Here is a 17676-nt window from a genome sequence, read left to right as displayed (position 1 = left end):
AAAGAGTTAGCCCAGGCCGGGCACTGTGACTCACGCCTGTAATCCCAACACTTCTGGAGGCTGAGGCCGGATGATTGCTTGAGTTCAGGAGTTTGAGACTAGCCTGGGCAAACTCCAACTCTACAAAAAAATAAAAAAATTATCCAGGCATGGTGGCATGTGCCTATAGTCCCAGCTAAGGTGGGTAGGATCAGAAGCTGAGGTGGGAGGATCACTTGAGCCAGGGAGGTTGAGGCTGTAGTGAATCGTGATCACACCACTGTACTCCAGCCTGGATGACAGAGCCAGACTCTGCCTCAGAAAAAAAAAAAAAAAAAAAAAAAAAGAGTAAGCCCATATCCCAACTGAGATTTAGCAAGTAAAGATATAGGATGCTGAATTAAATTTGAATTTCAGATAATTTGTTTAGTGTAAGTATGTCCTATGAATGTATTTTATATGACAATCCTAGTTGTCAGCAAATGGGGAAAAATAAGGGAACAATAATCTTTTTTACCCACAGAACTCAGATTAAAAAGATTTGGGCCAAACCTATTTATCCTTTGGGTTAGAATGTTTTTTAAGGTTTCTGTGGCATATATGTATTGCAAAACTGCATAGCAGTTTTTCATTTGGGTTTGCTTCTGTACATCTAAAACATGCTTTAAAAGTTCCTGACAGGTGGTTTTAAGTGTCATATGAAGGTATAACTATGTGAAAGGGAGTAAAGAAACTTTTTTCCCCCTACAGTTAGTTGTACTGTATGTGGCAGCCTGTCATTTACATGAAATTTCTGAAACAGAAAAGGTATTCCCAGGTTGATTTACACGCTTTATTTATAATAAATGAGCTTATTAAAAATTCAAATACAGGTGGCTATAGGAGATAAACAAGTTAAGCTTCGTACAGGAATGATTTGCACGTGTTATAATTAATGTTTCCAGGGGGTGCTCTAAACACTTTCTTGGTTATTACACAAATGTTGTTTCTTTGACAGACAGTGCTTTTATTCAGATTCTTATCAGCTTTTGCATTCCCTCTTAGTCCCATAATCATTTAAAAAGTTGAAAATTGCTGCCTCTTAGCATAAGAAAAAGCCAATTGTGCATTTTCTAGTTGTAACATATGATTGAGACCATTATCCAACCCTGATACAGCAAGAGTAAAGATAAAAAGAATAGAATGCCATTATATCCTCAAGATTATCCTTTATAAATTCATATTCTGTCAGCAAACATCTTGAATGGTTGAAAGTACTCAACTTCTGGGAAAGAAGAATAAATGGACATTTGTTTTTACCATTGTGCATAATGTAAAACATATTATTCAGAAATTACATTGAACTCTCAGAGCCCTGATTGACAGATGGGCTTTTGTCCCATTAATAGATTGTAGGTCAAACAAAAATGTTTCATTGCCCTTGAAAGTGTGAAGGTTGAACTTCCCCAATGTAAAGAAAGTGCTAAAATGCATGAAAACCTATACAAGTATGTTTTTTTCATATTTTTCAGCCAAATGGATGGACATAATTTTGTGATTCAGACTGTGTAGCAGTGTTACCAGTTTTTGTTCAATTAATCCAGTAACACTGAATAACACAAATCCACAAATCACATTTGAGAAACATCTTTCCAAGTCTATATATTAAAAAAAAAATAAGCCAAGCAACCTTTGCCAGTTGTATTGAACTACAGGGTTTGGAAAGGATAAACCGACTGAACAGTCAGAATGTGAACCACTGAAGGGAGACAAGTTGGAGAGGAAGCTGGTACATTACTCACGAATGAATCAGACATTCCCTCCCTTCTTGTTTGAAAATGTCCTCGGCATAAAGCATGGTACAATTCCAAACGAGGAACTGTGCTCAGGATTGAATTTATATGACTGATCAGTTTCCTTTGCTGTTATCGAAAGCAGATATCAAATGGCTGTGGAGGAATGCAGGTGGTGAGTGAACCCCATTCTTTTCATAGTGGCTGTCACATAAAGAAAGAAAAATCAGCACCCAGGGACAAAGAGACAAAGGGGAGAGGTGTGAGGGTGCCAAAGGACAGGGCCCCTCTTGCCTGAAAACGTAGAGCCTTTGAATGAGGTGGGCATTCCTTGTAATGCTATTTTCTCTTAGGTCTGAATTTATTTTGCTTATTTTGCTCACACCTTAGAAATTTTCCTGGAAATCAATGTTTGCAAGTAGACTCTGACACTGGAATGAACTAAGGTCTCTTTTTCACGATCAAAATTGTCAGTATATGACATTTTCTTATTTAGGCAAAGTAGACAAGAATTGGTAGAAATCATGAGAATACTGTGAATGTGAAGGAATAGCCAAACCTGGCCATATTTTGTACAGATGTGGATTCTTTGGGTGAACATAATGCAATTCTAACAGTGTTGGAAGAAGAATTAAAGCATATAAATAGCATTATGTTGAGGTCAATATGTCACCAGAAAATAAAGGACAAAACAAAACTATTTACAAATATCTTAAACACTTTTAAAAGAATAGAGAATGCTGAGCAAATGGATTCTCGTAAAACTAGGATAGTACAGAAAAATAAGTACAGAATCCAATTTCTGAAACTCAGTAAACACTCTGGATCCTTGAAAAATCAATAAAGCAAAAGGTTAGGACAACCTGAAAACAACTGTGCTTAGGATTGCATTTATGTAACTCATCAATTCAAGGAAAAGCAATTCAGGACAGGTTGTGTGTATATAGGCGGTATGTGTGTTTATGGGAGAGGAGAGAAACAGAAGAGAGAATAGAGGGCAAGAAATTAAAACAAATAACTTTTCCAACCATACAGGTGTTGCCCCTTGACTGGGAATCCCCACCTTCCACCCGCAACACTCCCAGGCTGTGCTGTAAAGGTGTGCGCATGTCAGTGGAGCAGCACGGGGAAGAAGAGCTAACTACACAGACAGAAAGCAGGGCCAAGGAGTATTTCAGAGGGATACTACTTGAGCTGTGTCTTGCAGGATAAGTTGGAGCTGCTCAGGCACAGCTGAGGTAGGGGACAGACAGTCTGGATGGAGTGGACTCGCACACAGGCACCTGGGGAGAAGGTGCAGGGTTGTCCAGGAAGTTGCAATTTGTATAGGGGCCAGGTGGACTGGGTTGACAGTGGAGGAAGGTATAAGGTTAGGCTGCGGCCACATTACAGAAAGTCTGATATGTTTTGTTGAAGAGTCTCCAGAGAATCCCGAAATCCATCTCTCCAATATCACTTTTGTCTACGCAACAGCTATTTAAGACCAAATTTGACCAATATTTACTGGGGTCCTACTATGCGGCAGATGCTTGGGATACATCAGTAAACAAAACCCAACACCCCTGCTCTTGTGGAACTTACATTTTAGCTGGGGGCAGCAATTCATACCCATAACAAGTTGATGATGTAGTGTTTTAGAAGTTGATGTGTGTTACAGGGAAAAACAAAAAGTAAGGTTGGGGCATCAGAACTGCCTGGAGGAGAGGTACAGGGACAGGTTTGTAGTTTGGAAATTGGGAAGATGGCTTTTGTGGACCCAGCTGAGATGGGAAAAGAGATTTCTGGGCAGAGGCAAGAAGGAAGAACTAAGTGTGTCTGATGTGTCTGAAGCACAGAGAGGGGGCCGGTAAGCCTAGACTTTGGTGACCGGGAGCTGAGATCAGACAGGACGAAGCAGCAGAGCATCTAAGGCCGCGCAGGCATCTGGGAGATTCAGGTTTTTATTGGAGTGAAATGGGGAGTCATTGCAGGGTGTTGAACAAGGAGGGGATTATGTTGGAATGTAATCACCTTGATCGTGTGGGAGAGAAGTCTGCTAGTGGCTGGGGGGCAGTTCAGGGCAACGGTGGAGTGGTGAGGCCAGCTGGGAGGCTCCTGTGGTGTTCCAGGAGGGGGACCTGGTGGCCTGGGCCAGGAAGGAAGGGGAGAGTGGGGAGATGTGGCCGAATTCTGATTCTATTTTGAAGACAGAGCTAACTATTTTGTCACATGCCTCAGATCTGACTCCATCAGTAAATCTGGATGGAGTTTGATCTGAGGCATGTGAGAAAAAAAGGAGTCAAGAATATGCCAAGGATTTTGACTTTTTTAACAGAAAGAATGACTTTGCCAGTTACTGACATGCAGACTCTGGTTGGTGAAGCATGTTTGTAGGATATGAGGAGACCAGGAATGTAGTTTTGCCCATGATGGAGTTTTTTTTATTTTTATTTTTTTGACATGGAGTCTCACTCTGTTGCCCAGGCTGGAGTGTAGTGATGTGGTTTTGGCTCACTGCAACCTCCACCTCCCAAGTTCAAGTGATTCTCCTGCCTCAGCCTCTTGAGTAGGTGGGATTACAGGCATGCATCACCACACCCGGCTAATTTTTGTATTTTTAGTAGAGACAGGGTTTCACCATGTTGGCTAGGTTGGTCTTGAACTCCTGACCTCAAGTGATCCACCCACCTCAGCCTCCCAAAGTGCTGGGATTACAGGCAAGAGCCACTGCGCCCAGCCTGACAGATATTTTTTAGGCATCTAAGTGGAGATGCCGGGCATGCAGTTGGATGTTTGAGTCCCAGGGTTAAGGAGAAAGGTCTGGGCTAGAGATTTAAATTAAGAAGTTGTCAGCATGTAGATGTCATGAAAAGCCATGAGAGTGGATGGGACCTCTGAAGAGAAGAGTGTAGAGAATGAAGAGAGGAGGACTGAGCGCTGGGGCCGCCAAAGCTAATAGGCCAGAAGACAAAGACAGATGGGACAAGAGACCAAGAAGGAGCAGTTGGATATCCTTCTGGTACCTCCATCTACTCCCACAAAACCCCGTCTCCCTCTCTGTATCCTACCTCAGTGCTGAACATGTCCCATATTTCCAGGACATCATCCTTGACGCCCACCTACAAGTATTTTAAACATGTCCATCTCCTTATTGGTTTCCATGCCCATGGTCAGGGCAGTGTCACTTCATACCTGGATTACTACAACAGCGTCCTTGCTGGTCTTCCCTCTCCATTCTCACCCTGATCATCTTTCCGCTAGCATACCAGAGATATCTTTCTAAACTGACAATTTGACTATGTCACTTCTTTGCTGAAAAAAAGGTCAACCCCTTGACAGAGCTTACAAGCCACATATCATTTGTTTCTGCCCCACTCTCCAGTCTTGCCTCTTGCCATCACCCCATTAGAAATCTAGGCTCTGGCCACTCTGCCCTCTTCAGTTCTTGAAGCAAGCCATGTGCCGAGCCACTCTGGGTTTCAGCACGTGTGGATCCCTTTTTATGGATATTCTTGCCCTCAACTTCACACGGATAAGTTGTTGTCTCTCTTTAAGCCTCATCTTAGGGAACAGTTCTGGCAAGCCTTCTCTGATGCCTCTCTTACCCTCTAGCAAGGAATTAGGAACTCTCCCATGTGCTCGAACATCAAACCGATCTTCCCCTTATCTAGCCTTTATCATGCTATATAGTAACTTATTTATCTGTGTCTCCCATCAGAGCGTAAGCTCCACTTTTAGCCCTTAGCATAGCGTCATTACATGGCACTTGGTAAGCATTAATTGAATGAATGGACAACAGAATCAATTAATATATGAAAGAATGTTCCTGAACAAAGTTCATGGAAACAAAGCATTGTGGAAAGAAAGGAAGGACTAGATTACACAGATATTAAAGTGATAAAAATTATGTGGGAATGATTCAATATGGATTTTGATTGTAGAGGAGACTGAAAAGCCAAGAATGGCTAAAAAAAAATGTCTCTCTGGGTATCATAAACCAAGGTAAGGAAAATAGGGAGAGGAGACTTTGAGGGTAAAGATAATTAGTTGAGTTAATAACCCTGAAGCTACGCTGAGGCAGCTTCTGGTTATCTAAGTGGAGGAGTCTATAAGGTAGCTGACAACATGAAAGTGGTGGTGTAGAGAAAAGAGGAAGTGAGAGAGAGAGCGGTTTGTGAACCACTTGTCCATCGGTGTACTGGAAGTCACTGAGAGATCACTTGTGAATGTGTTTTGTAAGTAGAAAGGAGGAATTCAGATGGAGCCTTAAAGAAGACTAGAATGTAAACTTTATGTTCTAAAGGGTAAAAAGAAAAATTGTAGGCAAAGAAAATGTGGAGAGGTAAGCTAAAGGAGAACTTTCAAGAAGGGAGAAATAAAATGTATAGTATCAAATTCTACAGAGGGGTCAAAAGGGATGAAAACCAGTGTCCATCAGATATGGCCATGAGGAGGGCACTGGTGATTAGAATGAGGACACTTTCTTGGGCGTGTGGAACAGACTGCTTGAGTTGAATGACTTAAGAATGAATGGGAATGAAGAAAGTAGAGAAACTGAGTTAGACATTTATTTTAAAGAATTCTTTATTTAAAGGATAAAATGGAAACAGGAGTGACTACTTAAGGAAATTGTGTATTCAAGATCCTATCAGGATACCTGACGTGTGTGCTTTATTTCTTTCTAGAAGAGTAAATTGCGTAAAAGGTGAATGAAAAATAATGAAGCCAAGGAATACTATGCAGACATAAAAAAGAATGAGATTCTGTCTTTTGCAGAAACACGGATGAAGCTGGAGGCTGTTATCCTTAGCAAACTAACAAAGGAACAGAAAACCAAACACTGCATGTTCTCACTTATAAGTGGGAGCTAAATGATGAGAACCTATGAACACAAACAAAGAAACGACAGACATTGGGGTCTACTTGGGGGGCAGAAGAGGGAGAGGAACAGAAAAGATAACCATCGGGTAGTAGACTTAATACCTGGGTGGCAAAATAAACCCTGTGACACGAGTTTACCTATGTAACAAATCTTCACATGTACCACTGAGCCTAAAATAGAATTTTTTTAAAAACGAAAAATAGTGAGGGAGATTTTAAAGATGGGAAGAGTTGTAAGGTGGGTAGGATACATGAAGGAGGTGCTCAAAGGTGTGGGGAAGAACAGGGTCAAGACTTAGGTAGAAAAGACTGTTTCATCCTTTGAGACAGAAAGAGGTAATAGTGGATGACATGGAAACCACTTGGGCTTGTGTTTACTCTCTAAAATATAAGGAAAGATCTTATACTGAGAATAAGGGGAGCCCAAAAGATGCAAGAGCTCAAGAAATGGTGAGAGTTTGGAATCACTGCAGTGGGCATGGCGAAAAGTGGGACTGGAGACCTGCAAATAGACTTGCTGGTTAAGAGAAGCAGGTGCTATGAATTGGGCAAAATGGGAAAGAACCAAAACAAGAGTGAAAGTTCACTCCAGGTCATCCCTTACCCTAATGCACAATGCCCATTCTCATTGAATGTCTACACTGTCAGTAGGCAGTCTTGGGCATTAAATGGTTACATAATTATGAACTCAGTGGTAAATTCCTTGTCATGTTTATATAATTCATCAGGTCTATGGGCCCTTATTAAGAGAAAATGCCAGCATTTGATTATTTTTATTTCAAAACCAGTTTTATTGAATTCTGCAAGGAATTACTTCAGGGAAAAGAAAACACATTGAAACAGATACTCTCCTCTCTTTTCAATAAAGCCAACAGTCTAAAGATGTTAAAGAAATGAATCACATATAACGATCATCTAACTCTGAAAATTAAAACCCATTTAGGGATTATGAAGGAACCTTGATCCTGGATACCAATCTAAGTTATTTGTCTAATATCTTTAATAATGTTTGGAAAGTAATTAATCAACTTATGACATAGATTCAAGGGCTGTCACCTTTCATTGTCATTAATGAAACTGGGATTTTATCTGCACTTTTCTGGTGATTTAAAGAACAATTTTTTTTGGTAAGCTCTTTGAAGACCAAAAGAATGTTTAAAATCACTGGGCCTTGACGTACAGATTTCAATGAACAATAATCCAAGTATGTCTTAGTGAGACTGAAATAAAATTTAGAAATATCTTAATTTTGACAAGACAGAAAGGGAATTTTTGAAAAGTCCAAAATGCATATTCATTTCTGTTAGGAGGAAGCTTTTTTTTTTTTTTGTCGACAATCTCTGCTTTTGTTACTTCTTTACATAATTCAATAGAAGTTAAAATATCATACTAGTTGATGCTCATTAAAAACAACAACAGCTAAGGTAATATTTTGAGCCCAGAGGTTCGCCTAGGTCTTAAGTAATCATATTTGTTTGCTGTCTTTGTATTAACCAGAGAGTTGTGAGACCACAGGCTCACTTCGGAGAGTGTAGCCATTGGCTGGAGCCAAATGGATTCTGTCTGAAGAATGACAGTGGCTCACCTAAGACCCTCAGAGGGGCAAAAAGACAGGCAGTGAAGGCAGGCCTTGATAGAAGCTTTCCTCGAATCTTTATATCGCTGTCTGAATTCGTGTTTAGAATAGAAAAATACAATTTTTACATCCATGCTAGTATGAACTTTGTATAGCCAAGGACCAAAGAAATGGTCTTAAGGTAATATCCTCAAGGAAAGCTAATATATATCCCCAGAGACAATATCCCAGTGGAAAAGGATTATAAACACAGGTTTTAGGGCCATAACTTTTGATCCCAACAGGAATTTATAGATTATAATGAGCTGATATGCTAGAAGATTTCAGTCATGGAAATGGTGTAAAACCTTTATAAATTTGCCTGAGTTTTCTTTTCATATTTTGATTTCCTCAGAGAAAATGGAATTTCATTTAGAGTTCCTGGGAGTAGATAACAGAGTGCTTAGCACATGCCTCTGACACTCAGAATAAAAGCTTTTTCTACTTCTGTGACATCCCTGCTATTCTTCCTGGTAACTGAGGGGAGGACAGACTAAGAGGCCCAATTTAGGACTGGGTAGATGATAGTCTATCTTTCCCCAGAATCAAATCACGTGTAACACAAGTTGATAGAAATTTAGACTTTGCTTAGCCTGGGCCCTACCATTTTCCCTTGAGCTTTACTGTATTCCACACCCTCCCTCCCCCACTTTTTCTGAGACAGGGTCTCTCTTTGTCACCCAGGCTGGAGTGCAGTGATATGATCTCAGCTCACTGCAGCCTTGGCCTTCCGGGCTCAGGTGATCCTCCTATCTCAACCTCCTGAGTAGCTGGGACTACAAGTGTGCACCACCATGTCCAGCTAATTTTTGTATTTTTTTTAAGAGGGGGGTTTTGCTATGTTGCCCAAGCTGGGCTCAAACTCCTGAGCTCAAGCAAACCACCCACCTTGGCCTCCTAAAGTGCTGGGATTACAAGCATGAGCCACTGTGCCTGGCCTATTCCCCATTATGACCTGCCCCTTTGCTACTTAGAATTCAGGCAGCCTGATTCTTAATGGTACATTCTCTTTATGACTTACGGTACACTCAAGCCCATGACCCTTCAGCATATCCTGCCCACCTTTCCCCTTCCTTTGCCTCATTGATCCAATATCCCACCTAAACCTCCAGCCCTTCTCCTTTATTTTCTATATATGGCATAAGAATTGTCACAAAAAATCTTTCTTAAATTGAACTACATTTTCCCAACTGTTCAAATACTCAGGTAGTCATTCATTTTTCAAGTTGTGAGACCTTTACATTGGAATTTTAAAAGTTATATAAATATGAATGTGTACAAAAACATTGATATATGATTTATTACTGATGGTTCCACCAATGAAATAAAAATTAGGCATGTCTAAACAAAGCTGTATAAATAAGTCACTGCTGATACAGTGCTATCTACAATTACATGTCAAAACAAGCTGTAATGACGATGTATTTAGTAAATCTTCAGGTTAACCTAACAGAATCTCTATTTTAAGACCATATTAACACAGTTTTCCTTTTACCCCCCTGCCCCCTCAAGATATAAGAAATTGCCAATTCCATCACCCCAGATATGATACTAAAACAACACGCTTTTCATCAGGAAAGGTTTTCTGAGGATAAAATGTGATGAGCCACTAGAAACTCACTATATGGCATCAAGAAAGATCTCAATGCCTATGTTTTAGCATGATAGTTTATTTCTTTATGAGAGAAGGAGCTTCTGTCTCCAAAGCAGCCATTCTTTAATCATGTCATTTGAAATACACTTAAAGCTATGTCGAATTCATATAGGAAGTCTAGTTACCAGAAAATACACATTCACAAACAGGAAATCTAACTACAGCAAGAAGGTGTTTTCCCCCCACACAATAGAGTTCAAAGATGTGTCATCCATGTAATTTGGAGCAATACCCAACACCACACTTATGGCTGAACATTCCTCTCTCCCTTCTCCTATATTATGACAACTTGTGATTATAGCATTATGCTTTCTAAGCCTGTTTGGACTTGCTGCTCTTGCTTATACATACAAGAGACCTGCCCTTTTTCTGTGCATAGCTTTCAATCAGTAAGCATGTCAAGGTGGGAGGAAGGATGATAGGAATAGTAAAAGGGGAAAAATCAATTTTTCAGAAAGCATATGGCAACAACTGAATATTTAATCAAATTAGTCTAGAAATTCCTTCCTATTTTCAGCACTCTGTGCAAGGCAGTTGCTTCATGGTGCAAAATGAATTTCAATAAATGTCATATATTTAGTAAGACGGCTTATTTTAAAAATTTGTCAAACGAGGTCACTGACTCAGAATAGATCTCATTCCAAGGTATGACAGATGGATATCAATATTGAATAGAAGAACTGACATTAGCTAGAAGTTTCTGGGCAGAAGAAAGAGTCATTCATTTAGCTCTCTACAAAATATTTACTGATTACCTACTATGTGCCAGAATAAAATGATAAATATTTGGGCTGTGTATTTATATTACAAAACAGAGAGGAAATGTGTCAAAATAATTTCCTTGGGGTTAGTAAGGATTACAGCTGAATACTACTGATAAATAAGGACTTTAAAAAGTACTTACAATTTTCACATTGCATCATTCAAACATCCATACTGTCATGGTTGCAGGATTTTAGACCTAATCAGATTTTTGAGGATGCTGTTTACTGACGCTTAGCAAAACACAACTTCCTATTTTTCTCTGGAACAAAAAGCGCTTACACAACTTTAAAGATTTCTTGGACATCAAAGAGCTTAGAGGGACGTACAGTTTGTGAGTAATGATTTAAGATTTAGTGAATCAAAAACACAAGGATTAAATTTCCCTAGTTTTAAAATTTAATAGCTAAAATGCTGGTCTAAACACACTCTGGTCCCAAGCAAAGCCAAAACTTCTTTTTAAAGTTAGGTTGAATTGTCTTACGGACCTAAATCTTGGCTGGGTTTTCCTTTCCCACATGATTAGGCCTCAAAGAAGGCAACCTATCTCTAACAAATTTACCACTTCTCTTTTCCTCTGACTTGCAACGACTATACTATTTCAAAGGTCTCAGCTTTGAATGCCTTTCTTTACATTGTTAATAAAACATTAAAAATTAGAAATCTTCCACAGTCTTATCAAACAGTTATTCCCCCAAGTCATTCTTTTTTTAAAAAACATACAATTTCCAATTGGACCTGAGAGTCTAGGTGCTGCCTCAGAATTCCAACTATCAAGGAGTAGGAGACCATTTCAAAACAGGAACAGGCCACTGATCTTAATATGTGCACTGTATGTGCACTGTTTCATGATGTATTATTATATTTGCATTTAAAATAGTAGGAAGAAATACAGTACATAATCTTCCTTTCTAACACAGTGGCCTTCTGGAGGGCTGCTAGCTTGGGCATTTCACTGAGATTTTAGGATTAAAGGAAATAAGTTAGCGCACGACCTGTGAGTTTTTAAGCCTTTGGAAAAATAGATTTTAACACTGATTGCTTTTAAAGGGCACTGGAAACCAGGAGGGCAGTACATGTTTTGAGTTTCAATGGCAGGTTAATAACAACGGGTGAAGTTCAGTCATTTCCAGAGAGAGAGAGAGAGAGAGGGAGAGAGAGAAAGAGAGAGAATATTCCAAAAGGTGGAGTTTATCCTGAATCAGAGAACTTGGAAATGAAATTGATGCAAAAAGCCATGATGGATTCAGGTTTCAGAAAATGACTACTTCAGTTTAAGAATGACATAACTAGATTACCCTTCAGTTTAGAAATGTACATAGTTTGATGTAAAGTATGTGGGCTAATGAGTTTAGAAATATAACTATGTGCCAAAAGGGACTGACATAAAATGTTGGTCTTAAAAATTTGCTTAGTTAATTTTCCAGAGAATTGCAGTTAATTTTCTGAGAATTTTAGAAAATAAAATATTTTGTAGAAGCAGTCCTGGGGCTCTTGGGCCATGCATGCTGCTGCAATTGGGACCATCAGGAGCCCAATCTGGCTTGCAGACTTTCTGCCACTGTAAACTGTATGGTGTTTTAAAGACACTGAGTCAACATTTTAAAATTGGGAGAGTCCTAGCTTCTCTTGAAAATTTGAAAGATACTACCACAGGGGCCCAGGCCATACACTGAGCCTCACAGCAGCTCTAATCATGCCAAGCGGTGACTGCCCCTATGCTTTTCCTAAGCAGTTTGTCAATCCCTAATGAAATAGTTAGTTTTCCTCGTTTAAATTACCTGTTTACAAATCTTGATACAGATATAAATAGGGGAATGAGGGAAAAGGAAGAAAAGAGGGAGAAAATCCAATGCAGTGACTTAATACTGGAAAGGAAAAGGAAGGAGAGTGAAAGGGAAAGAAAGAAGTGCATAGAAGACAGAAGCTGCACACCATCAGCAACTGCCTCTTGCTGTCTTTACATTTACACTGTGGAAGGGATCAGCGAAAAAAAAGCCATGGGTATCGCTCTCAACAAATCCCACTGCGCCAGGCTCACAGTGTGGAAAATAAGAAGGAAAGTTGCCCAAATGGAGCAATATCTCTGATAGAGGATGGAGTATGGGATGAGATCAGGTAGGTGAGTGCCAAAAAAAATAATAATAATAACAACAAAAAAATCTGGATCTTCTTCTTCCATGTCACATAAACCAAGAGATGTGGGCCACTCCTGTATCTTCTATCTTTAACATGGTAGCTAATGATAGCAGGCACTGTCCAGGTATTTCCCTACAAAAACAGGGGCACTGTTCAGGTATCTCCCTCCAAAACCAGGGACTCTATGGACAGTTGTGCAAGCTTTGAACTGCACAATTCCAGGAAAAACAAGATGAGAATAGCACTCCTGAGAAGCGCTCCTGATATGCACCTGGCTCACTTCCTCATCTCCTTCAGGCTCTAGCCCAAAGACCACCTTTGAAGACAAGCCTTCCCTGACCTCACTACTGAATTTTTCAATCACCATCCCACTCCCTCTTATCCTTGACAGTCCCTATTCTCTTTTCCATTTTATTATGCTTGAAGCTATTATCATCACCTGACATTGACATACAACATATTTTAGTTATGTATTTCTTTGTTTGCCAAGTCAATAGAACAGAGTGTCATGAGGTTAGAGATTTTTGTCTGTTTTATACTCTGTGGAAATGCCAGATTTTAGAACTATGCCTGGTAGGTTGTCAAAAAATTACCCTGAATGAATGACTAAATCCTCATTCACATTCTTGGAGTACAGGAACCTCGCTTCCACGATAACTTGTGATTCTCTAAGCACATTTCATAATTGCTATCCTTCATTATATTAGGAGATATACATTTTCAGATTCTATTGCCCATTATATAATTGCCTATGGGCCCTATAGCTACATAATTTATTACAGAAATTAAAATCAATGGGAGTAACCTACATAAACATACTTGCACACATTTATGCAATCACAGAGAGAAATATGTGTACCTGGGTATGTGATTACAAAGTAAACTGTTTTTCATTTCACTGTTCTCACACCTCCTGCGACAAATGCCACACGTGATTTTTTCTCTCAATTAAGTTTTACAGCTTATAAAAGCACTTTCTTCATTTTGTCCCATGAAAAGCAAAGTAGTCAGATTTTACTGGATGTTTTTATTGAAACAAATCCCAAGGGGAATATACTAAACTGTTTAACACAGCTGAAAAGATATCTGAGAATGGGCTTTCTGATAGAAGGATAGATTACAAAATTATTCACGGCTCTTAATCTGATAACAGGAGCAGAATGCCCCACACATATGAATGAAACCTTTTCTTGGTATGGCTCACTACAAAGAAAAAAAGAAAAGAAAAGAAAAGAAAAGAAAAAAAAAACAAAAAAACAAGAGAGAACTGGAGAAAGAGAAGGTGAGAAAAACTCCAGGGACTAGATATGTTATATTCATCATTTATCACTACCTTAAGCATCCCTAATTATACCTCCGTGGAAAATGTTTCCAATAGTTGATGGCTGGGGAGAAGTGGTACGGTGCTATTGAAATAGCATGGAGTAGTCTCAAGCTCAGTTTCCTTGTCTATAACCTGAGAATGTTAAGATATTATCAGACTTGCCTATCTTGTAAGGTTGTTTTGGTATCAGAAAGATGATGTATGCAGAAGCAGCCTGAAAATTTTAAGGTTTTCAAGTTCCAATCTTTGATTTTTTAAAAAAAATTCTATTATTTCATAGCAAATAGGATGATTTCAAAAGTGTTTCTCGTGTGATGTCCTCTTAATAATTATGAATTTGGGTTCATTTTATATGTGATGTTTGTCTGTATATCTAGATTGTAAACTTCTCAAGGGCAGATTCCATTTTTTTCTTTTAAAGAAAATGCTGTAGTACCTAGCACATATGATACTCAACCTATAGGTCCTAGCTATTTTTGGTCAGGCAAATGTGGATCTGGCAGCAGCTCAGTGTCAGTTGAGAACACATCATCAAAGTGATTCTGAACTAACATTAGTCAGTGTACCTATCATTTATTACTGAGAAGTGACTATTTATTTTGCACTGAGCAAAACCCATGAAGAAACTCTGCCCTGAGGGCTTGGTGTCAAAAACACTAGTTTCAGCATATAGCAGCCAGGAAAAGAAGGCTCACTTCCTGACACTTGAGTTTCTATATACATTTTCTCCCCTTAAGAGGGCACAATGAGGAAATTGAGTATCCCATGAATAAACACAGCAGAACAAGGAAATCTTAGGGATTTAGACCATGGAAAAGAAAGCGTAGATGGCTCTGGTGAGAATCACTAAGCCTAATGCCTAAAGAAGAAACCAGTAAATTGGGCTGGAGAAATGGGGGCACAGAAGGCCTTGAAAGCAGCTCTGACCAAACCAAGGGAAAGGGTTGAGTAGGAAGAACACAGAGAAATGGGAGGTAATCCGAATGTGTGAGGAACTGTGCTCACCATGGGGGTGTCATCACGTCCTTGGTGCAGCCACTTGGAGAAAATGAGCCAGTTAGAGGATGTTAGCCCCTCTGAGTTATTCACCTTGTTTTGAGATGACCACATTTGAGAAAAAGTTTATTTGAGACTATTATGTAGATGTGCAGAAGGATAATTAGACTGATGCTATTTCAAACGCTATTTTAACAACAGCTAAGGAAATAGATTTTTGAAATGTATTTCTTAGTCTAGCCTTCATTAAGACAAAATTTTTTAAAGACTTCAAGATTAATGCAAGGCATATACTTACATAGTCTTAAAAGGAATTTATAAAATATGGATATTTCTCCTGCTTAGCAAAGGGTCATTTTTCTCTATTATAGGTTTAAAAGTAGTGAAAATATTAGTTATGAGCTTTCATATTGACTGGCTGTGATTAATCTGCTACATTTTTATCATGAAGATAAACTCCATCCACTAATTTTGAAAGCATGTAGTATACATCTGATGTAAACCCCTATTGCCATGTATCAAGAACAAAGCAATTTTGAAAAAGCAGTAGTCGGTAGACCATATTCTATATGCCACAAATTCCATCATGTTAAAAGCAAAACATATTTAAGTTAATAACTATAGCTTATGCACCATTAAGTTTGAAAACTGAATAGAATTTTTAAAACACCAGCACATTTTATAGGCTATCAGACACATTTTTGGTACTACAAAAATTTCTTATGAATGATGTAAATTTTCCCTCTGTTATTCAGCAGTTTAAAAAGAATGAACATTGAATACACCACAGACTTGCAAATGATAGGAACCAAAGTACCTCACTTATGTTCCATTATGGAAGTTTACATGTTCAAAACAAAGCTCAATTAGCTTAGAACAAGGAAGGAAAGCTATGTACCTGTAAATAATCCAAGTACCACTTACACTGTTTACATAAAAATGCAATTTATGTCCCTGTAGCACATGGAAACACGATGTACATCATTTTCAGATCATCTTCATGCAGGAAAAATTCATTAGTCAGCTATAATAGTTTAGCTGTAAGGGGATATAATGTTCTTCTGAATCCATTTGCATGGCAATGTGCATGTGTCTGGCTGATGGAAGCGACAGAATAAACCTCCACCCAAAGCTACAGAATGTGAACAGTCTTCTTAAAATTCAAGAGAGGGTCCAGATAGTCTATATTGCCTCCAACGTCAGTTTTTACAATCTTCTCACATCCGTGGACCATCTTAACATAGCAATTAAAGTATCTTGATTATTTTGCCTAAGAGAGTTGACAATATTTCATTCTGCCCGAGGGCTCCTTTGAACATAAAACTGTGATAAGGTAAAATACACTGGGCAACTATTCATGCGTGAGCCACTGGAGCCCTCTCCAACTGCCAAATTAGCAAATGGCTCTTTTAAAACATGAAAGATATGAATGGGAAACCGTACTTGGGAGTAAATTCTGCATTGACAATAGTCAGGGAAAGTACTTTCACTGGTGCTTTAATTATCGGGTCAGCACTACGACTGGCCACATTGCCCAGCCTCTGGTTATAATCTATTTCACCTAATAAGATAGACGTCCTCCACAAGCCCCAGAAAGAGATAAGGTACGATGGAAAATTGATGGATCACAAGCCCCGCGTGATTGCCAGAAATGAATTCAGACTTTCACAGAAACACCTACCCCTTGGAAGGACCCCGACATAACACAGATAAAGCAAGGCTGGGAACAAGGAAACAGCTAGGCTCAAACCTTGCGGGCTGCATCACGGTGGGACGAGGATGACCGGATCCTTTTTGTAAGGGCTGAGTCAGATCCCAGTTTTAAAACTTGCTGGGCCATAACAGTCATACATCACCCACTGTCCCAGCGCCCCTCTCCCTCCTAAGTCATACAGGTGGCCATCAGAGGCAACACCCTAAAACCACAAGCCCCATTCTAGTTTCGTCCTCCCCTGGCCACGTCTCTTCAGTTTCCCAAGCCCGTAAACTCTAGCCCACCTCCGTGGTTTTGCCCCCTGGAACAGCAGTCAGGTCTCTCAGGGGAACAAAGAAAGCAGAACCGCTGGGGCGAGGGGTGGGGTGCGGGATTTGAAAGGGGCTGCAGTTTTACCTTGCGGTGCCCAGGAACCAGTGGAGAAGTCAGCGGCGCAAGGACCACCCGCGCGCTCCGCGCCTCCCCGCCTCCTCGCAGCAAGTCAGCTGTCGCCCCGCATCTGGCTCGCGCCCTCCACTCGGCTCTGCATCTGCTCACAAAGCGCTCGGGGCGCCGCGGGCGGCGAGGGCCTCCGGGTCACCTGCGGCCGGGCCGAGCCCAGCGCCCCGCCCGCTCGCTCGCCGGCCGCGCTCCCTCCGCCCCTTCCCACACGCGCGCTGCCCTGCCAGTGACTCAGCCGGGCATCGGCGCGCGCGGCCCGTGGCGGTCCGGGCGCGTTGGGGCCGGAGGCACCGCCAGACGACCAGACCGAGGCGCTCGCCTGCCCGCCCCAGCACGTGTATGTCTGCCTCGCGCGCTGTCCGTCCGCGTAGTCCGCGGGTTCCGAGGACCGCTGAGGTGGGGATTGGCACCACCCAGAGG

At 40.3% G+C, this 17676-nt stretch overlaps 1 protein-coding gene across 1 annotated transcript in view; it reads right to left on the bottom strand.

The window, feature by feature from the left end:
* Window positions 1-17399, bottom strand: part of MET (MET proto-oncogene, receptor tyrosine kinase) — a 117501-nt gene extending 100102 nt beyond the window's left edge. The window contains exon 1 of the mRNA XM_011937370.1: window positions 17212-17399. The gene's annotated coding sequence lies outside the window, so the exon portion shown is untranslated. The remainder of the gene's footprint in view (window positions 1-17211) is intronic.
* Window positions 17400-17676: the final 277 nt, after the last annotated feature.

The sequence above is a fragment of the Colobus angolensis genome, unplaced genomic scaffold (genome assembly GCF_000951035.1).
Source record: "Colobus angolensis palliatus isolate OR3802 unplaced genomic scaffold, Cang.pa_1.0 Scaffold163, whole genome shotgun sequence".
NCBI lineage: Eukaryota > Metazoa > Chordata > Mammalia > Primates > Cercopithecidae > Colobus > Colobus angolensis.
This window is presented reverse-complemented; position numbering and strand designations above follow the sequence as displayed.